Source organism: Rattus norvegicus, chromosome 1 (assembly GCF_036323735.1).
Source record: "Rattus norvegicus strain BN/NHsdMcwi chromosome 1, GRCr8, whole genome shotgun sequence".
NCBI lineage: Eukaryota > Metazoa > Chordata > Mammalia > Rodentia > Muridae > Rattus > Rattus norvegicus.
The window spans coordinates 120,681,770-120,705,707 of NC_086019.1; the positions used below are offsets into that span (position 1 = coordinate 120,681,770).

Below are 23,938 nucleotides of genomic sequence, written 5' to 3' on the forward strand. Positions count from 1 at the left end.
CCTATGCGTGCAGGCACTAACGCAAGTTAAAAGTTTCTGGTATTTATAATATTTACTGCAACAGAATGTACATGGGACAAATTCTGAGCAGTGTCTCTCTCCAAGTGCCTTGGGATAATGTGCGTCTTTGCTACATTGGCCGTCGTATGTCGTGTGGTGCCACACAATTACATTTAAACCATCTGCAAATGGGATAATTACAATTTGGACATTTCCCTACACATTATATGGAAATGTATTCCTCTGTAATGAATAGGGTCTATCCTGTAAGTGTGGGGAAATCCCTAAACTTATTGATTAACAACATTTAATACCACCATCCACAAAAGTGATGCATATTGATAAGGATTACATGAAATCTGTGGCAACTGCTGAGTGGCCTTTTTCTAGGACAGGAAGACATATAGCTGTTCTTGAACTATATCTAGAAAGACTTGCTATGCCAGTCATGAGTTGCTGTGAGGAAAAAGGTGTAGTTATGATTTCAGACTGTGATGTGGAAGAAATATGTAAAAATGAAGGGTGGGTTTTTGATTGGCCTATTTTCTTTTTTTGTTTCTTCAACTTGAAACAGTGTCTTACTATGTAGCCCCGTGTGACCTGGTACTATGAGTAGCAATGTAGTTTATATTTCCTTCAATGCAGAGAGAGCCATCTGATTGTCTACTTCAAGCGTGGGCATAAAGGTGAATATGTCCCCAACAGAGCAATTGCCATTTTTTTTGGTTCTTTTTTTCGGAGCTGGGGACCGAACCCAGGGCCTTGCGCTTCCTAGGCAAGCGCTCTACCACTGAGCTAAATCCCCAACCCCAGCAATTGCCATTTTTATACCTCTCAGTATACAAGAAAAATAGAATAAAAATTCTAACTTTACTAAAGACCACTCTTTTAATACCAAAAGTTTACAACCACAAAAAGAACCATACAGGAAAGAGGTAAATATTAAATTGGAAGTGAAACATTTTTGTTATTCAGGTTCAACAGTTACTATAGATAAAGTGACAATATATGGCTCATAATACAGCCAGGCACCCTACTAATGAAATTATAGAGGAAGTTAAAATAATTAGTGAATATTATATATTATAATTCCTTAAAGTGACAAAGATCTCTACTTGTTTTGTTTTGTATAGCTATGATACTGGAAGGTTTGAGTGGTTTATAACTTGCATTGTAGATGGATGTGACCTTTGAGTAAAGAAGATCCACCTGGTTATGCTACTTGATTAGAATAAAGGTAGGCTTTCCACAATATTCCAAAGCAGGGCTTCTAAATAAAAATTTAAGAGTCTTTAAAATCTGCCCTTATGATACTATGTGTCTTGTGATTTGATGTGGGTACTCTGAGTGTTGTAGGAATTAGGAAACTAAATGATATACAAATCTTCCTCTTTGAGACAAAAGCTGTAAGTGTGTAAATGAGCCTCTCCATGGTAATAATCATTATATCCTCTTGGTCATTGCAATAGAAGGTCCCCAGGAATATCAGGTATTGCAACATATGAGGGGGAATGGCATTAACATAATAACCAAGAATATCAAAAACAGTATTTCATGCCCGTATGAAATATTAAGAGCACTAGTCAGTCAATGGAGGAAGACTAGCATGGGACTTAACTTCATGAAATTCCTAAATAACCAGTAGGGCACCAGGGACTTGCCCAGTCAGACAGAATCCCTTTTAGTGTTTATTCTTGGACCAGTGTGAGATTTGAGTCCCGAATGTGTCAAAGAGTACCATTGACATTACAGGGTAAACTGATGAAGACTCTTTGATTAGTCAGTAATGAATTACTCAGTACATTGTTTTCTCAAGGATTAAAGATTGAATTACTGGGCCAGCACTTCTCTCCACAAGTTCATTTTAACCCCAAAGGAATATTTCTTTTATCCTTGATTTTCAATATTTAAGCAAACTAGTCCATATTAGCAAAATTATTCCTAGGCCTAACTAGTGATAGTTGTATTAATCATGAAAAAGATCACCATTTATCCCATGTCCTATTCAGCTAAACTGAATAATCATTTTTTCTGTTCTAATAATACAATTATTTCTGCTTTATTCATATCCCTGTCTTTCATAATGAACACCAAATCCTGCAGCTATCTTCCTAGTTCAAATGATCGAGTAAATTCGGAACCAACCTGAAATGATATGAGTTTTTCTTTGTCTTTTTCCTTGTTTAAGCATGAACTATTTTTGTCTTCCATATACAATTAAATGCTTTCAACATATGAGAGGTCATTGTAAATTTTTTCTAACCTTTGTAGCACTTAGAATTCTACAAGTAATCCAGACATGATCGTGTTTGCCTTTCTAAGTTACACCCATTTCATTTGAGCAAACTATGGACTGTCTCCAGGAAGCTCACTTGCCCACTGCATTTAATCCTGCATGGCATCCACCATGCACGCCTAGAGGAAATGTCAAAATACCAAAGCCTATATTTCTAACCTAATGGAAGGTTTTTAAGCTTCTGTAGCAGATTTTAGATGATCACACATGCCAAATAATGCAGAAGGTAATACCGGAATATGGAAGAGAGAGAAAATTTGTGTAAGATAGAGACTACCCTCATCTACTTACTAAGAACAGATTAGTCAGTGCTACAAAAAGAAAACATAACTTGCTGAAAAATGTTCTTTAACGATTTTGTTTGTCCTACGTTTAGGCGTATGCTGGAATGTGCAATGTTCATTTATTTCCTGTACCAAGTTAAACTGTGGGCCAATATTACTTGCCTATCCCTTTGCCATTTCAGCATTTAGTTTGGTTAACGTAACACCAAAGACCATGATATTTTCCTGGAGATTATAAGAATGGTTTAACTGGATTGGCAGACAATACAGACAAGGGAGTAGCTCTGATAGATTAAAAAAAATGTTCTTCACAGACTCTATTATTTGAATACTTGTTCCTAGGTGATGGATTTGTTTGGTGTAGTTTGGTGATGTAGCATTACTAGTGGAATAGATCACACTCCGTGGTTTTATGATTAGAAGTCTTGGGCTGACTGTCTTTCTTCTCACTACTTATCATCTATTCTTTCTTCTGGCTGATTGTATTTAGAGATTTGATCTTTGTGCATCCTCTACCTGTAAATTGAAATTTATCAACATAAAGACATAATAAATGTTCTAGAAAATGTAAATGCTAACAATGCTTCAAAAGTATTAAGTCATTACACACATATATGTTCAGATGGTTTCAATATATATATGTATAACTTGTACATGAAAATGTTCTCCTCCTCTCCCTTTTCTTTATAGTAGGAGAAAAAGAGACTTATGAAGGGGTTTCTTTCTGTGTCCAGAGATGACCCAGTGCCATAGCTCTCTTCACCCAGATAACTTTGGGAGAGAGTAGTACTATCAGAAGTGCAGACATTCCTGAGCACAGGGTAGACTTCCAATTCTGTTCATACTACCTACTCCAACAAACTTACATTTCCTGATAGTGCCACTACCTAAGTGAAGCATATACAAATAATCACATTGAATTAAACGGTGATGGTTGTGGAAGCTGAGATTTGAGTAGTGAATATGAGGAAGGATAAATATCCTTAAAGTTATTTTGAAAAAGGCACATGAAGCAAACATCTGTATGAGAGGCTTCACTACACAATTATACATATAACAATTTCAAAGAGGATTAACTATTAATAAGACAATAATTTCTTCACTGGACACTATAGCCTAAGAAATACATAGTCCAGTCCCGGTATGGGGTTGTCTATTTTGAATTTACATTCCAGAGAATTCTCGTTCATATCCCTGGCCAAGAGGAACCCAGGTGGAGCCTTCCAGACACAAGAATCTAGGAGCAGTCAGGGACAGGATACTTCTTGTATCTGCCTGTACCCAGAGCTGAAATCTGTACTCCAGAAATGATGATACACTTGAGAGCAGAGAGAAGACCACCATTTCTGCTCTGCAGAAACCACCTGGATCTCTTTGGATACAGGAACCTAGAGATGGAGAAACCGAAATATTCTATGACAAAAACAAATTTACACAATATCTTTTCAAAAATCTGGCCCTACAAAGAATAATACATGAAAAACTCCAACACAGGGAGTGTAACTACACCCTAGAAAAAACAAAAATGTTATCTTCTTGCAAAAAAACATAAGAGAAAAGAGCCACACAAACATAATTCCACCTTTAACAACAAAAATAACAAAAATATCTCCTAACATCACTGGACTCAATTTCCAATGAGAAAACATAGACTAACAGAGTGGATACATAAAGAAGTCTAAGCATTTTGCTGCACACAAAAACACACCTCAGTGGCGAAGAGAGAAACTACCTCAGAATAAAACGTTGGAAAAAAATGCAATCAAATGGTCCCAAGAAACTAGCTCGGTTAGTCATTCTAATATAGAATACAAACGACTTTCAACCAAAAGTTACAAAGCAAGATAAGGAAGGGCAGTTTATATTCATCAATGGAAAAAATCCACCATAACTCTTAATCCTAAATATCTATGCTCCAAATACAAGGGCATCTACATTCCTAAAATAAACTGGAATGAAGCTCAAAGCACACATTGTACCTCGCATAATATTAATTGGAGACTTCAACACCCCACTCTTATCAAGGGACAGATCATGGCAACAGAAACTAAACAGAAACACAATGAAAATAACATAGGTTATGAAACAAATGAAACAGCTATCTATGGGGTATTTCATCCTAAAACAAAAGAATATACCTTCTTCTCAGCCTCTCATGTTACTTTCTCCAAAATTGACCATATAATTGGTCACAAAACAATGCTCAAGTAATTCAAGAAGATTGAAATAATCTCATGCATCCTATCAGATCACCATGGACTAAGGCAGGTCTTCAATAACAACAAAAACAACAGAAAGCCCACATACACATGGGAGCTGAACATCATTCTACTCAATGATAACTTGGTCAATGAAGTAATAAAGAAAGAAATAGAACACTTCTTAGAATTTAACAAAAATGAATGTACAATATATTCAACTTTATGAAACACAATGGAAGCAGTGCTGGAAGGAAAACTCATGGCTTTGAGTGCCTCCAAAAAGAAATTGGATGGAGCATGTACTAGCAGCTTGTCGCACACCTAAAAAGCTAGAACAAAAAGAAACAAATATGCACAAGTAGAGCAGAAGGCCAAAAATAATCAAACTCAGGGGTGACATCAACCAAGTATAAGTGAAAAGAACTATGGAAACAATCAACAAAACCATGAACTGGTTCTTTGATAAAATTAGCAAGATTGATAAACCCTTAGCCAGACTAACTAAAGGGCAAATTGAGAGTTTCCAAATTAACAATATTAGAAATGAGAAGGAGATATAGCAACAAAAAGTGAGGAAATAAAAAAAAATCAGTTTCTACTACAAAAGGTTATACTCGACAAAACTGGAAACTCTGGAGGATATGGACAATTTTCTAGACAGACACCAGGTATCAAATTTAAATCAGGATCACATAAACCATTCAAAAATTCCCATAACTCCTAAAGAAATAGAAGCAGTTATTAAAAGTTTCTCAACCAAAACGAGACCAGGATCAGATGGGTGTAGTACAGACTTCTATCAGACTTTCATAGAAGACATAATACCAATACTGTCCAAAGTAGTCCACAAAAGAGAAAGAGAAGGACCACTACCCAATTCTATGAAGCCACAATTATTAATTATACAATTACAACAAAAGGGGGTCAAATAGATAGATATTGGAAAGGAAGAAGTCAAAATATCACAATTTGATGATGCTATGTATGCGTACTTAAATGACCCAAAAGTTCTACCAGAGAACTAGAAAGCCTGATAATCAACTTCAGAAAAGTGGCTGGATATAAAATTAACTCAAACAAATAAGTAGCCTTCATCTACCCAAAGGATAAATGGGCTGAGAAAGAAATTAGGGGAAAAAACACATATTACAACTGTCACAAATAATATGAAATATCTTGCTATGACTCTAAACAAGCAAGTTAAAGGTCCGTATGACAAGAACTTCCAGTTTATGAAGAAAGAAATTAAAGAAGATCTCAGAAGATGGAAAGATCTCCCATCCACTTGGATTGGCAGGGTTTATATTGTAAAAATGACCATCTTGCCCAAAGCAATTACAGATTCAATGCAATCCCAATCAAAATTTCAAATCAATTCTTTGAGGAGGGAGAGATAGCAATTTGAAATTCATTAGGGAAAAGAAAAAACCCAGGAGAGCAAAAACTATACTCAACAATAAAAGAAATTCTGTGGGAATCACCATCTCTGACCTCAAGGTGTATTACAGAGCAATAGTATGAAAAATGTTTGGTATTGGTACAGAGATAGGCAGGTAGATCAATGGAATAAAATTGAAGACCAAGAAATGAACCCACACAAATATCCTTACTTGATCTTTGACAAAGGAACTAAAACCATCCAGTGGAAGAAGAATAGCATTTTCAACAAATGGTGTTGGTTCATCTCGAGGTCAGCATTTAGAAGGATGCAAACAGATCCATTCTTTTTGCGCCATACAAATTCAAGTCCAAGTTGATCAGGCACCTTCACATAAAAACAGATATACACAAATTAATTGAAGAAAAAATGGGGAAGAGTATCGAACACATGGGTACTGGGGAAAATTTCCTGAGCAGAACACCAGTAGATTATTCTGTAAGATCACGAATGGAAAATGGGACCTCATAAAATTGCAAAGCTTCTGTAAGGCAAAGCAAACTGTCACTGGGACAAAACAGCAGCCAATAGATTGGGAAAAAAATTCTTTACCAATTCTACATCCTGTAGAGGGCTAATTTGCCACAATATACAAAGAACTCAAGAACTTAGACTCCAGAGAATCAAATAACCCTATTAAAAAATAGGGTACAGAGCTAAACAAGAATTCTCAGCTGAGGAATATCGAATGGCTGAAAAGTACCTAGAGAAACTTTCAACATACTTAGTCATCAGGGAAATGCAAATCAAAACAAAACTGAGATCCCCCTCACACCAGTCAGAATAGCTACGTTCAAAAACTCAGGTGAGAACAGTTGCTGGGTGAGGATGTGGAAAAAGAGGAAAACTCTAATATTGGTGTGTTTACAGCTGGTGCCACCATTCTTGTAAACAGTCTGGAGGTTCCTCAGAAAATTGGACATACTATTTGAGGACCCAGCTACACCACTCCTGGACATATACCCAAAAGATGCTCCAACATATACCAAGGACAGATGCTAATTTTTTTTTATAGCAGGCTTTTCAGTTATAGCCAAAAGCTGGAAAGAACCAAGATGTCTTTCAACAGAGTAATGGATACAGAAAATTTGGTATATTTACACAACGGAGTAATACTCAGCTATTAAAAGCAATGATTTAATGAAATTCTTAGGTAAATGGATGCAACTAAAAAATATCATCCTGCATGTGGTAACCATATCACACACACAGAAAAACCACATACATGCTATGCACTCACTGATAAGAAGATAGTGTCCAAGAGCTATTACCCAAGATACAATGCACAGACCAAACGAAGCTCAGGAAGAATGACAACCAAAGTGCAGGTGTTTCAATACTCCTTAGAAAGGTAAACAAAACTATTCATAGGAGTAGATAAAGAGAGAAATCTGGAGCAGAGACTGAAGGAATGGCTATTCAGAGCCTGTACCAACTTTGCATCCAGCCCATATAGAAACAGCCACCAAACCAAGACAATATTGCTGATGCCAAGAAGTGCATGCCGAAAGTAGCCTGATTCAACTGTCTCGTGAGAGGTTCTCACAGAACATCAGAAATACAGAGGCAAATGTTCAAATTCAACCATTGAACTTAGAATTTGGTCCCCATTGGAAGAGTTAGAGAAAGGATTGAATTAGCTGAAGGGACCTGCAACCCCATAAGAAAAACAATACCAACCAACCAGTGCTACCAGGGATTAAACCACCTCCAAAGCATGGACAATCCAACAGCTCTGGTTGCATATGTTGCAGAGGGCGGAATTGTTGGGCACCAATGGGAGCAGAAGCCTTTGGTTCTGCTAAGGCTTTACTCCCCAGTGTAAGAAAAAGTCATTGCGGAGAGTTTGGGAAGGTGTGTGGATGGGTGGGTGAACACCCTCATAGAAGAAAGGGGTGGGGGTTTGGGATGCTTGTTTATGGATGGCAAACTGGGAAAGGGGCTAATATTTGAAATGTAAATACAAAATCCAATAAAAAAGAAACTTTTCTCTAACTGCATAGTTTTTGTTAGTACATGTGTTTTTGTGTAACACACACACAAACACAAAAAAAACATACTCACATGTGAATAATTATTATGATAATGCTATTCATATATTTATATTCACATATATATTAGTTTCTCAAATACAGTTAAATAATGTTTAATGAAAAATGAAATCTGTGGTTAGATAGGAAAAATTAAATCTGTGGTTATATAGATGGAAATGAAAAGAAATAGTAACAGAGAGTGATCTCATTCAAATCTGAGAAAGACAAAAGCTCCCTGCTCTCTCCATATTAGATGCCTTTTGTCTTGTGTGGTTTTACAGAAGCCATGTGAAAAATATGATTCTGAGAACTAGTCATTGGCATAAAGAAACATAATTAGAGAGGAGTGGGAATGTAATACTTATTTAATGAAAGTAGAAAGGTGATTTCTGGAGGGAGAAGTTTTATGTTCATTGTGGTGTGATATGTTTTGGAAAAATAGGGTTTGACAGCAAAGTTTAAGAGAAGTGAAATGCGCATATAGAAGTTATTTGGGAACATATATATATATATATATATATATATATATATATATATATATATATATATATATATATATATATATATATCTTATACTATTTTACAGCATAAGTAAGAATACTAGAGCATATGTGATATAAAATAATGTAGAAAGAATACTGGAAGCAAAATGCTAAATCAGGAATGGGGAAAGGTCTTGTATTTGAGTAAAATAAATGGAGTGTGTAAGCAAAACTAAGGATGTATGAAGAATCTTTATGAAGTGTATACATGTATATGTATATATTTATATTTTATATGAAGTACATGAGTACTTTATCATAGTTGTGTATTATGTACATATGTCAAATTTTATAATATAATATGTAATATAATACACAATAAACTACATATATAATTACAAAATATAAACAATAACTATACATGCCATCAAGTGAAGGGATGGGGTGGCCATCTCACAGTGAAAATTTCTGACTGAGAATTGTTCCTGCCTAAAACAACTACATGGAACAAAATGGAGAAGAACCTTTAGGAAGGGTGGTTCAGTGACCAGCCTAATTTGGTATCCATTACAAGGGGATGCTCCAAAGCCTGACACTATTATGGATGCTATGGTGTACTTATAGACAAGAGCTTAGCATAGCTATCTTCTAAGAGGCTCATCAAGCAGCTTTCCAAGACAGAAGCAGATATTTATATCCAAACAATGGACTGAAGTTGGGCACCATGTGGTTGAATTAACAAATGACTGGAAGAAGCTAAGAAAGCTGGATACCCCATAGGAAGACCAGCAGTCTCAAGTAACCTACACACTTGAGTTCTCTCAAACACTGATCCATGTACCACACAGCAAAGAATAGATGGTCTAAGGAAATGACACATACACAGATGCTGGTCTGACCTCAGTGAGAGAAGACATGCCTAACCCTCAGAAGTCTAGAGGCTCCAGGGAGGCCTTGTAGGGGGTTGGGGAGTGGGCACATTCTCTTGGAGACAGGAGAGAGGAGCCATGGGGTGAAGAACTTCGGGAGGTTTGGCCAGGAGGGGGGTTAATGGGTGAACTGTAAAAAAAAATTAGTAAAAGAAAGCAATAATTGATCGGAATGTGGAGATATTCATATAAATATATGTATACTTTTTATATGAAATTCATATATATATATATCTGTATATACACATATATTTCATATGTATCAAATATATGCAAAGTATACTTTATACTAATCTACTTTATACTAATATTGGCTTTCCTGGAACTTGCTCTGTAGTTTGATCTTGAACACAAAGATCTTCATGACTCTGTCTCATATAATGCTGTGATTAAAGGCATATACCACCATGCCTGGATTTAAACTTTTTTTCAGCTAGAATCTGCTTTATCACAGCCTGGCCTTGTTCAGCTGTGTTCAATTTGGGCCTGTCACTGGACCATATTTGCCTTAGGCTCTTCTCCTTTTTTATCCCTCCAGTTCTTTCAGACAGGAACAATGTTTTGCCAGGTTTTATGACAGTTTGTTGGCAACCCAAATCCGTCCACTTGATGCCCTTTTTTTCTACTGGAGGTGGACTCTACAAGTACCCTCTCCCCACTGTTTGGCATTTAATCTAAGGACACTGCCTTTGAGTCCTGAGAGTCTCTAACTTCCGTGGTCTCTGGTACATTCTAGAAGGCCCCCCCACCTCCTTCCTCTCCAGGTTGCCTGTTTCAAATCTTTCTTCTAGACCTCAAGGCTTCAATCTTGTCCCCTATATATATCATCATGTTGCCATTTCCCCTCTCTGTCCCCTTTCACACTCAGGTCCTTCCTTCCCTTTCCCCCTGTAATTGTTTCCTTCTCCATCTCAAGTATGATTGAGCCATACTTACTTGGGCCCTTTGGCTTGTTAACCTTTTTGAGTTTTGTGGATTGTATCCTGGGTATTTGTTAGTGAGTTTTTTTCTAACATCCACTAAATCCAGATGCATTGAATTTAATATAAGAGAAACTGGGAAAAAGCCTGAACTTACTGCCACAGTATGAAATTTCCTAAACAGAATTCCAGTGACTCAGACTCTAAGATCAAGAATTGATAAGTGGCATGTCATGAAATTGTAAGGCAGAGGATGTTGTCAATAGGGAAAATCAGCAACCTATAGATTGGGAAATTTTTTTAACTAATCTCACATCTGATAGAGGGCTAATATCCAAAGTATATAAAGAACATAAGAAGCTAACCACCAAGAAACCATCAATCCAATCAAAAAATGGGGTACATAACAGAGAATTCACAGCGGAGTCTTCTTGAATGGCTGAGAAGCACTTAGAGAAATCTGCAAAGTCGTTAGTGATCAGTGAAATGAAAATCAGAACCACCCTGAAATCCTACCTTACACCATTCAGAATTACTAATGAAAAATCTCAGGTGATAGCACATATTCGGGAGGATTTGGAGAAAGAGGAACATTACTCCATTACTGGTGGGCTTGCAAGGTGCTGAAATCTACAATCAACAAAGCTAGTAAGAATGAGAATTCCATGGAATTTGCAGGCAAATAAAGGGAAGTAGAAAATATCCTGAGTGAAATAACTCAGACTGAAAGGGACATATACGGTATGAACTCACTAATAAGTGGATATTAGCCAAGGCAAATTTTATAAAGAACAACATTTAATTGGGGCTGCCCTACAGGATCAGAGGTTCAGTCCATTATCATGAAGGAAGGAGCATTGCAGCATCCAGGCAGGCATGGTGCAGGCAGAGGTGAGACTTCTCTATCTTCATATAAAGGCTGCTAGCAGAATACTGGCTTCAAGTCACTAAGGATAGTTGTCTTAAAGCCCATACCCACAGTTACACACCTACTCCAACATAGCCATCTCTTCTAATAGTTCTGTTTCCTGGGTGGAGCATATATAAACCATCACAGAAAGCTTTCTTAAAAGGTAATCGATGAGGGGAAAACAAATTCAGCATATGCAGTGTTGGTGTAAGTATTAAGGAAGAAAATCAAGGATCATATCAATATTACTTACACTTCTATTCCAGGTATGAATATCACTCTCTTCTGTTGTATTTGACATTATATTTATACACAATGTAGAACTAGATTGTTATGTATGAAGATATAACAGTATGAATAACAGAAGTAACAGTAGCAATTTAGAGAAGAATATGTCCAATCTACCCATAGATTCCTCTGCTTATGCCATTGAATATCTCCTCCACACTGAATATTTTATTTCCTTTGCATATACAATTCTTTATATTTTTTGAAGTATTGGATGTGTAGGATGTGTAGGGTAATAATAATTTATCCTTGTTTTATATTAGGTATTTTTCATTTTTTCTAGTTTATTTCTTTTCAACATTTACCAAAGATTGATCCTAAGTAAAAATATTTTTAAATGGGTATTTGTAACTAAGAATTTTATTTGAAACATTATTTTGTATTAATTAATTTCAGTATGGAGATGTGAGAGTATTGTTTTGGAGCCAGAAATTAGTGCCCTGGTGGACCCAGTCTGGACCAAGAATGAGATCAAGGCCTCTCCAAACCATGAAAATCTCATTGTAGGGCTGTTTTCCACCTTGCTCTGGGCCTGAATGACCCAGAGCATATAGACCTTATGCACCCATCCCCATCACCCTTGAGGTAGTTACTTAGAAGTGACTTGAGTGATAACATATAATCATGCCTTGCAATGTAAGCTGGAGGTAGAAAAGTGAGGGCTACTCAGTATTCCAATACAAGTCCCTCCAGTAAGTCAAAACATACCATTCTTGGCTCCTTATAGCAATAAACCTATGTGTTTTCTGAAGAAAACTCAAAGAAACATCTTAAAGACAAAGATTATTCTATATCCTCCACAAACTATTGGAGTAAACAGACTCCTCCACATAGTCCCTTGTGACAGCAAAATTCCCTACATACAATGCTAGTTCTTCCCACTATTTCAGGAGTTCGGCAACTTAAATCATGCTTTTCCATGTACGGAACACTGTGGACTTCAAAAACAATTGCTGTTTTCCATGTCACAATTTTAAACCCTGGTATAATATTGTAAGAAGTTTTTTTTCTGTGTTATAAAAATAAAAACAGTGTAACAAGTATTTGTATGTTTCTTGTCCTTGGGGGATCTTTGTGGACATATGCAACAGCCTGTGGGTCTTCAGAGGTAAAACACATGTAATAAAAAATTCAGGTAAGTCAAATTATTTCCAAAAAGTTTAGATTGAAGCAAATAAATTGAACATGCATCACAAAAATTTAAGGAATTGACCCCATTTGCACTTGATGGAAATAGTCCTGAAAAGTAACCATAAAATTGTACATATATTACCAGAATGTTGTGGTACTTATCTTATGTTCACTTAATTAATGCAATATTGTTAATGCAAATGGACCAGGGAAATTTATTGGAGTATAAGGGAACCTGCCATACTATCTTTGAGTTCAAAATTAGATATCTGGAATCCACATGGAGTATACTCAACCAACAACTCTCAAAAGGTACATTCTGAACTTCACAGATACATTGTGTCATGTATATAGGTACACTTACATAAAAGTCGTACATATACACACTCAGTGGTAGGAAGTATAATCTATATATAAATAATGGAAAAGTAATAATGAATTGTTCAACAGTTTTAGAATTTGTGGTAATTTAATATTTTCCTTTCGTGTTTAGAGTGTTTTAAAAAGGAATTTTAATCTGGCATCTCAAAGATTTCTAATTGTATGTGTGAGAGTACATTTTAAAAATAGGTGTGACCCAGTAAGTTGTGTTGGGTTATGTGTGTAAAATAAACTCTTCATTGGATTTTGCCTTGTTTCTGGACTTTGAATTCTGATCCACTAGTCAAAGTGTATATCAAATTTGTAAATAAATTCTGTAACTTAGAAAATATGTATTTGCTACATTCTCGGTGCATATTATCCTTTTTTTTTTTTGTCAACTTTACTCAAGTTGGAATTAATTCTGGAATTAAAGAACATCAGTTAAACTATGTCTATCCAGTTTGCCTGTATACAAGTCTGTGGGGTTATTTTATTAATTGATGATTGATGTTGGAGGACCCAGCCCACTGTGTGTGGTACCACACCTAGTCAGGTGATCCTGGTAAATATAAGAAAGCATTCTTAGTTTCCCACAAGTAGAACACGGGTAAGCAGCAACATGGCTTCTGCTTAAGTTCCTGCCTCCAGTTGCTACATTGAGTTAATGCCTTGATTTCACTCAGTCATGAAGTGTGACTTGAGAATTTAAAACAAAACAAAAGAAAATATTTCTTTTTGTCTTGTACTGTAAATTACTAGTGACAGAACTACAATCCAAAGGTTAGATATATAAGAAATCAAGATTATATAAATTGTGAACACTTTCTGGGACACAGCCTTATATCTTATACAACGAATCAGAGAGTGAATCTCAAGAATATATGGGTTATTAAATGCGCATTTCATTGAAAGGCATAGATTACATCTGTAGGAGTTCTTGGTCATAAAACCAAAAAGCATCCACAAATATCAGGCTAATGTAATTACTTTGAGTCCCCTTGAAATATGAAGATAAGTCCATATTGTTGAAGGTTTCACATATTTCATATTTCACACATTAAAAAACAGTCAATCATTGAGTAATTAGAAAATTGATTCTGTTATCTTTAATACTATACATAAGTGCTATTCAGAGTATCAGCAAGAGAAAAGATAGTGATTTTTTACCAACTGCTGGACATTGCAAGCTACAATAAGGACATGAGAGGTAAAATGTGCCAAAAGTACAGTACCGGTGAAACTGTCTATAAGACGAAGGAACCACTTTCTGTGTTGCAATTGAGGCTTTCTTCAAAGGCTAAAAAAAATCAGGCATGGCACTGCAAACATAGTTCAAAATCATGTCGAGGGAAGTTGTAGGTCATAGCATAGAATATTTGATGCTATTCTAAATGGTCATTTCGCACAGAAAAATATGTATTTCTAATTATATGCAGCATTTCATGCTGTCCTCAGGGTTTGCTTAGACATAATTCTTGTTGCATTCAGTGTCGGTCAATAACAAATAAACAACCATTAAAATTACGAGTACAGTAAATGTGTACTCAAGTATAGTTTCAGCATATGGCATTAACATTGCTGGGTGCTGGGTGAGCAAGTGTGACTTTTTATTAGAAATATGACCACTGGTAAGGATATAGAGAAAATATTTTGACTTAAGACAGTTAATATAGAAAAAGAGTCGAAACTGTAGTAAACGGAGATATGTATTACTGATAATACTTTGGAAAAAAGACAAGGAATGTCACTCTTCCCATTACTTATTACATTATTACAAGTCTTACTGCAAGAACAACGGTGAAGGAGAAAAATGTGATACAGATAAGAAAGTCAGATGTTAAGATATCTTCTTTTGAATACATGTTTCTATATATAGTTTCTTTAATTTTCAACTAGAAATCTGTTGCTACTGATACACCCAGCAAAGTTGACAGGATTACAATTTAACACAGAAAATTTGAGAGCCATCATATACAACAGATACTACGTTAAAAAATCAGAAACAATACCATTCCCAACACACACACACACACACACACACACACACACACACACACACACACGACCAAAATGTAAAAGACTACACTGATGATATAAGAAAGTAGAAAAGTTAATTGAATAAGAAATTACAGGCTAAAATGCCTCCATGGTTATGATATAACAGAGCTATTACTTTACAAATCACTGTTCTTCAAAATGTAATTCACACTTTCAATATAATCTTGAACAATTTTTTCGTACAAAATTAAAAATATAGTTGTAATTTCATATAGGTCTAACTAGTTTCACCTTGCCAAAAATTTAAATAAAAAATAAAAGAACAACACCAAAGATTAAAACTTAAAACCAAACAAACAAAATAACCAAAAACGAAACCAAAATAAAAAATTGTGAGTAATAGAACAGAAGAAAGTTTCAAGAGCCTTGATTTGACATGGCGTTATATAGCTGAAGTGTTAAAATCTACACAATATGTCATTATAACATATTACATTGATCGATTGAATAGAAATGACAACTCATATATAATTCTACACTGATGTTGTCTTCTGTTTGTTGAAAAAAATTTAAAAAATACTGAAAAGTTCTGATTAATCTGGATAGCTGCAGATAGAAGAATGAAATTTGAACTTTATTGATTACACGCTTAAACTCAACTGCAAATGATTCAAGGACTGTACCATAACACCTGATGTCCTGACACAAAACTATAAAACCTGGTTACATGCAACATGTCCTCCAAGTTTTAGCTCTGTTTGGAAATTACTGAAAGTATAAAGGAAAACATCCTATACAGAAAGAAATGTCAAAATGAATTACTGACAATTTTCTCACAATATTGTGAGGATATCTAAATTTCTCTCCTTGTCCATAAGCTGTGTTATTATTTGGAGACAATATGGACATAAATTATAGTAAATAACGATATTGAGCTGTCAGTCCAAGTTTTATATAGAGTGGGACATTTTTCTTTCTTAGGCTACAGAATCACACAGACTCCTAATCTGTCCACCGCTTAAACCATAGCCTGACATTTCCCCTTCTCTAGAGTGCCAGTTTGATAAATTCCAGTGACGGAGAATGTTCTAGGAATTTGGACCTCTAATTTCAATTTTTTATGCTGACATTGAGATTCAGAGAAAACATATCAAATTTGAGAAAATTCACATTTGAATTTCGAAGTACTGAAACATATTATCATTCATAATTGGAAAAAGAAAATATATGTGGAAAGTTAAGCTTTTACATAAAGAAAGGAGAACCTTAAATATTTGGAGGAAGAGTGTTACACACCTGTAGATCAATCACCAAGCATAGAAGTTTGACCCATGAAAGCATAGAAACAAGAGAAAAGAAAAAAAGGCAACATACAAATAAACATATATGATAACTATGATTTTCATTCTTTTTAAATTAGTGTTTTTATTAAACTACCTTATTTATTTACATTCGAAAAGTTGCCTGTTTCCCCTTTCCCCTCCATGATTTCTTTAACCCCCGACTCCCCTCACCACCTCTGAAAGAGTGCTTCCCCACCCTAACCCTACATCACCAGCATTCCTCTTCCCTGGGGCATCAAGGATCTACAGAATTTAGTATGTTCCTTTCCAAGGAGGCCATACAAGGCAGAGGTCTGCACCTCATGTCCCTGAGAGCACAAATGAGCCCATGTATGCTCCTTGTTTTTTGGCTTATTCTCTAGGAACTCTGGGGGATTTGGGTTAGTTGACCTGTTGTTCTTCCTATCATGTTCTTTTTTAATAAAATTCACCTCAAGATTATTATTTTTCATGATAATTGTACTTTTTCATATAAAATCATGTTTATTGAAATATTTTTTGAGTGAACAAGCACCCACCAGCTTCTACACCTGAGTGTGTCTTTTTTTCTTGTATTGAATATTATTTTTATTTACATTTTAAATATTATCCTCTTCATTTCCCCTGCTTCTAAGAGCGTGCTCCCTCATTCACCCATTTACTCCCTCGCATCTCCCAACCTAGACCTTCCCCTACTCTGGGGCATCAAGGACCAAGTGCCTCTCCTCCCACTGATGCCCTACAAGGCCTTCCCTTCAATATGTTTCTTATCCCTACCCATTTTCAATAGCCAAAGGTTTTCTAGTACTTAACCAGTTTCCATTCCCTATTATTTTACTTGTTTCTTGGCCACAAATATATTCCCAACAAACTATGAAGTACTCAGGGCAAACTTCTACCATCATTTTTTTAAAAAATATAATATTTTCTGATTATTTTTAAACTGTAAACCCATTAAATTTCAAACAAATGCCATTTACCTGGGGATCTATCCCATATGCATTCACCAAGCCCAAACTATTGCTGATGTGAAGAAGTGCTTGCTAACAGAAGCTTATATAGCTGTCTCTGGAGGAAACCTGCCACAGTCTGACCAATACAGATGTGGATGCTTTCAGCCAACCATTGTACTGAGCATGGGGACTTAACAGAGGATTTAGGGGAAGGATTGAAGAAGCCAAAAGGGTTTGCAACCCCATAGGAAGAACCACAATATCAGCCAACCAAGCCTGCTAGAGCTCCCAAGGACTAAATCACCAACCAAACAGTCCACATGGAGGAACCCAGGGCTACAGTTGCAAATGTAGCAGATGATGGCCTTAGGTAACATCAGTGGGAGGGGAGGCCCTTAGTTTGATGAAGGATCAATGCCCTAGCATAGGGGAATGCTAGGGTGGTGAGGCAGGAGTTGGCAGGTGGGTGGGTGAGCATGCTTACAGAAGCAGGGAGGAGAGGGGATGGGATAGGGGACTTGTGGAGCAGAAACTGGGAAAGATATAGATGATAAAAATTATAATAATGAAACCTTGTCAAACCTATTTTTTTTTGGTTCTTTTTTTTTTTTTTTTCGGAGCTGGGGACCGAACCCAGGGCCTTGCGCTTCCTAAGCAATCGCTCTACCACTGAGCTAAATCCCCAACCTCCTATTTTTTTTAAATATAAACCAAGATGCTTTTTTTAAAAAAAGAGGGAGAATGATGTTTTTAATACACTGTACGAGAAAATTTTTGTGATTCCACTCCAGAAGAATTTGAGATGAATTCACAGAATATAAATTGGTGTAGTACCCAATCAAGAAAAAATCCTGGTGGCAGATGCATATTTCTTGCTACCTACCCCAATGTTCTGTTTTCCCAAATGAAACACACACACACACACACACACACACACACACACACACAGAGAGAGAGAGAGAGAGAGAGAGAGAGAGACTTTATATATGGATATGCCTAGAATAACAAGAATAATTTAATGTACCAGCTACTTTCCAACCTCCATGTGGCTAATTCACCTCCTTCTGATATTCTCAAATTATTATTTACTAAACTCTATATTTTGCCTTTGCTTCTTTGGACCCAATCATGCAGTCCTCTTGGGGTGGCTCTTTCCTAGATCTAACATGGCATCCCTGTACTTTCTCAGGTATGGAGTCTGTCTTTCTCCTGGCAATGGGAATCTCATTCTTTTTCCTCCTTCCTCCCTGCCCCTGTGGCTCCTGAATCCTAAAAGTCAGGCCTCTGTATGCCTATCCTAGTCATTGGATCCCTGCAACTTTATTTACCAATCAGAACCAAATGGGGGCAGGGTGCCTCTGTTAAGTGAAGATATGGGATTCTCATGCAAACAATTTAGGGGACTCAAATTAACATAATATGAGCAGCAATAGGCCAAACCCACTAGATAAACTAATCTATGAAGAATAAATATAGAAATCAGCAAGGTGATAATTACTGTCAGAGTGTTTGGAATATTACCAATCACTAGGATGATACATGTAGAGTTAATATTTGTATTCTGAGATAAATTATACTTTGTATAAAGATTAATTTCATATGTAAGTCACAGCTACTGATGTTTAATGCATCATTTAATAAGTTGCGTGTTACTTTCTTTTTACCTCTGCTAAACTTACAGTACAATAATAATATCAGGTTTTTTGCCAGAAATAATATCTTCTGTGAGACCAATGGTGTAATGGTGATGTTATATTTTAAATATGTTCAAACCTAACACACTTCCCTTTTGCCAATTATTATTCTCCAATTATTATCCCCTTCATGATATTCTTGGAGGTGTGATATAGTATTATCATGTACATATAAGCTTTCAACAGTCCCTATGCTCAGTACTTTGACCAGTTATAGGCCTATGAAGTTACTAATATCACTGCATAAGAAATTTCTCCAGAAAGTCAGTTTCAAGTTATTACATATAAACTTAAAATAATAAAGTAAAAGAAGAAATGAGAGAATGGTGAATGAAGAAAATAATGAAGGGAAGGAATGAGGGGGAAGAAGATAGGAGAAAGGAAGAAAAATGAAAGAGGGAAAGAGGAAGGAGAAAAGGGTAAAAGACTATGTGGATTTAAGAAAGGGAACAGAAACATATATAAAAAGTTCATTAAAAGGAATAATTGGATGAATAAGATAATATACATTATATGTAAAAGCGACACAAAGAAATCAATTATGGTACACAATTAAAACCTTCTAATAAATTCTAATTTGTTTTCTAAAGTATTTACTTTGCATCTGTATCAATGTTCTCCTCCTAATCAGTTCCTTTCACAATTATTTCTCAAAGTCCTCTTCCTTCTCTCCTGAGTAAGTGGGGTATACTCTGGGTATCTCTCCTCCCTGACTGTTCTTAAACAAAGGCATTATGAATTTTGCATACAAATGGATGGAACTTGAGAATATTATCGTGAGTGATGTAACCCAGTCTCAAAAGGACATGCAGGGTACATACTCACTTATAAGCAGATATGAGACCTAAAATTGAGGCTATCCATTATACCCTCCACAAGCCTGTCCGGGACCGGACTGGCAGACTGGACAAAGCTAGAGCCCTGCCCTGACCAGATTCCTGAGAAGGACTTGACCTTTTCAAAGAAAGAACAGGTTCCCGGAAGACTGTTGCCTCATTGTCTAAGAAGAACATCTTGCGGTTTAGTGATTCACCTTATGTCCTTGGGTACTTCCCAGTACTCCCCTCGCCCTAAGCTTCAGTTCCTGCTTCAGAGCTTTAAATGCTCTCAAAAACATTTCTCTCAACAAACAGACCTTCTCCTCTTTCTCGCCCGTTCTCTCACAGGTATGGGTCCCCCTAAATCCCCACCTGGCGGGGGCACAGGTCCAAAGAAGTTAAAAAGAAAGAAGGTCAAAGCATGGTTGTTTTAACTCATTTATAAGTGGGGAGATAGTCTTAAAAGGCATATGGAGGGAGGGATATAATTGGGAGAGAGGATAGTGAAGAGAATGGGATTGTCAGGGGTGGGTGTGGGGAGGAACATGAGATATGGCTACATGGCCATGAAATGAATGAAAATATGCAAGGGAATGTGTTGGGAAAATGGGGATTGGATATCTCCAGGGTGAAACAGAAACTTGGGATAAGGTGGTATCTGAAGAATCAATGGAGGTTACCTTAGCTACAACTCTCAGCATTGGGGATATGGAACCAGATATTAATGCCAGAAGAGTGATAGAGACACCAAACAATCCTCAAATATTCAACCCAAAATTTATTCTGTGTACAAGAAATGTAGGCACAAGGAATGGAGTGGAGACGGAGGAACTAGTCAACTGATAACCAGACCAACTTGAGCCCCATCCAATGGTGGAAGTACAGATCCCTAACAACATTAATGATATTTGTAATATTTGCAGACAGGAACAGGTTTTCCTCTGAGCTTCTCTACCTAGTAACTGACTCAGAGAGATACAGACACCCACAGACAAACAGTGAATGGTGCTTGAGAGCTATTATGGAAGAACAGGAGAACAGTTCCTCTTTGGCAGATTTAATGAAGAAATTGAACATCTCTACCTCCAAGTGAAGACAATACTTTGTGGCTAGGCAGTTACTGGACAAAACTGCCTGTTTCATATGCAGACTAATACTGTCTAGAAAAGGACAAATTATGCAGAATAGTTTATTTATAAGCTCTGCCACAACAGGATGATCAACCTTTCAAAAATCTACATTTCAAGAGTCTGTCACTTGATTTTGGGCCAGAAGGCTGAAAACTTGCTCTCACATATTGTTAACTGAGGACTGTGCTAGTGGAGATTTGTCTCTACAACCTCTCAGTTCTGGAAGCTGTGTTAGGCTTCCTATGTGTGTAGATATTTGTATATTTATATATTTAATATTTATATATTTATATCTATATATTTATAGAGGGGCACTGCAGCAAACACAGCACAGGACAGGTCCAGATGTGATAGCTTTCTGACCTGATTCTTTGAAGTCAAAGATTTGAGATGTACAGGATAATGTTCTAATCCCAATGAATTTCCAATACCTAATATGCAAACCATGTCTTAGACAAATACTTAAACAAATCATATCTACCAGTAAAAAAAGAAGGGGTCAAAGTGGATGCTGACCTTAGTTACTGCACTGCCTTGCTGACTATTCCTAGTGTTTATGTGAAAGGCATCTTTGGCTGCCTTTTCTCTGAGCAGTACCTGATGCACTGACTTGACTAATTCACTTCCAACAACCTGTCTGTGCTATGAGCTATTAAAACCCTCCAACCATGCATGTGTGCATGTTTGCCAGGCTGTAGGTATTCAAAATCTTTTCTAAAGCTAATGACACAAGGCAGGCAGCCATGAGCTTTAAGCTGTCCTATTGCTAGTATAAAAAAGGAGGGTCTTTATAAACCCCTGTATAAATTGGTTAGGAATAAATTCAAGGTAGTTTCGTGCCAATGGTGACCACATAATACTGAATTATATTCACCTTCAGATCTCTGTACTTAGGAAAGAAATCGTGCTTAGGAAAAATGTGATACAAACTAGGGAATGTCCAAAAAGATTGTAAAAGTACTCCTGATAGTACTATCAGGAGAAATCATTAATGAATAAAAGATGCTGCATTAACAATGTTCTGCATTAATCAGGTTTTACTTGATTAAGTGTATTTTTACAACTTCCTAAGTATCCATGTAAATGAAACCCTTACCATGAACTTAATATTTGTTGTTTCCTAAAAGCATTGGTTTAATATTCAGTGGTGAATTATTTCTGTGTTTTGAAAAATTGTCGCTATCAAAGTCTTACTTGTTTGTTTTTTAGACAGAGTTTACCAGTTAGAATTTGCTGGACTGGGAACTGATTTTGCAGACCAGGCTAGCTTTGAAATCAGATATTTCTCTTAAGTGCTAAATTTAAAGTCATGTGTCACCATGGTTAGCTAGATCTTATAAATTTTAGTTATGTGTGCATATTTTTCTTTGTCTCCATCTCTGCCTCTCTCAGTCTCTGTTCTCCTCTCTCCCTCTCTCCTTCTCTCTTACTTTCTATCTCCCTCTCCATTTGCCCCCCCCAGTCCATTTGTGTGTGTGTGTGGGGTGTGTGTGTGTGTGTGTGTGTGTGTGTGTGTGTGTGTGTGTGTGTAGGGGGTCATATGCATAGAGGTATGTTCTTGCAAATGTCTGTGTATGTCTCCAAATTTGCAGTTCCATGTAATTTGTAGAATCCTGACATGGCAGAGTTCTTGAGTGGGACACAGAAAGCCAATTTGTCAGTGAAGAGGCCAGTGCTAAGGATCTTCAACCTGGTCCTAACCAGGAGGACAGGTTCTCCAACTGCAATTAAATAATTAAATTATGCATGTTCAAGGGTGACAGATGCTTGCCTCTTAGGTGATTCTTTGATCACATCAAATTGAAAGAGAGACTAACCTTCTCAATAGTATCTAAGAATAAAGCCATGTATGACATGCGTGCAGTAATCTATGTTATGGTGTTCTACCGATGAAAACCATGACTGCATAATCTGTGACTTGATTCGAATTTTAGCATTGATATTGTTATTTGGAAAACTTATGAAGAGTTTTGTGTTACAATATCTGTGTAACAAAGAGGACTTATGCAGGCCTAATTCAATGGATATTTAACATAGGAACTTAGAAGAGTTGTAGTAGCATGGAATTAATAGATCTTAAAATTATCAGAAAAGATAAAGGGAATATAAAGAATTGTGTACTTAATGATTTTTAATTTTTTCTTGACAAATTTAAAGATATATTTAAAAATTAAAATTGTGGCAGCAAAGGATTATTTCTCATCATTTTGTATCTTCAGTGGCAAGCAACAGATTGCTGAAAAAGCAACTTATTTCTCAAAGGGCAGAAAGGAAGAAGAGAGGGCTATTTGAAAAATAATGAGATATTTGATGGATAGAAAATTATCTCCAGGGATATCTTTTGGACAGCAATGCTGAATCTCCTAATCTTCCCCAAACAGCCATCTACTTGGAGTAAGGTATTTGAAAATTGGAGAATAATATTGGACATCTCATTCAAACCATTGTGTTCTATACTTGTATCTCACAGTCTCATAACCAAATAACAATATTATTGTATATTATACAACTTTAAAAGACCCCATCATCTTTCATAGAATGAATAGTGTTTAAAAGTTGAATGTGTCTTCTGAAGCTCAAGTCAATACATTCAATGAAATTACTATAAAATAAAAAGCAATTTACATATTTCTAGCATACAACAGCACAGAGAATATATTACCTTTCCTCTGAAATGGACTCAGGCTGTCCAGAAGAATGCTTAGAATGATCTTGAGATTCATATTTTTCTGCCTCTACCTCCTGTGT

General features: G+C 36.2%; 1 long non-coding RNA gene across 1 annotated transcript in view; it reads right to left on the minus strand.

The window, feature by feature from the left end:
- LOC120099825 (uncharacterized) overlaps window positions 1–23,938 on the minus strand; it is a 47,102-nt gene that overhangs the window by 20,431 nt on the left and 2,733 nt on the right. The gene's annotated exons all lie outside the window — the stretch shown is intronic.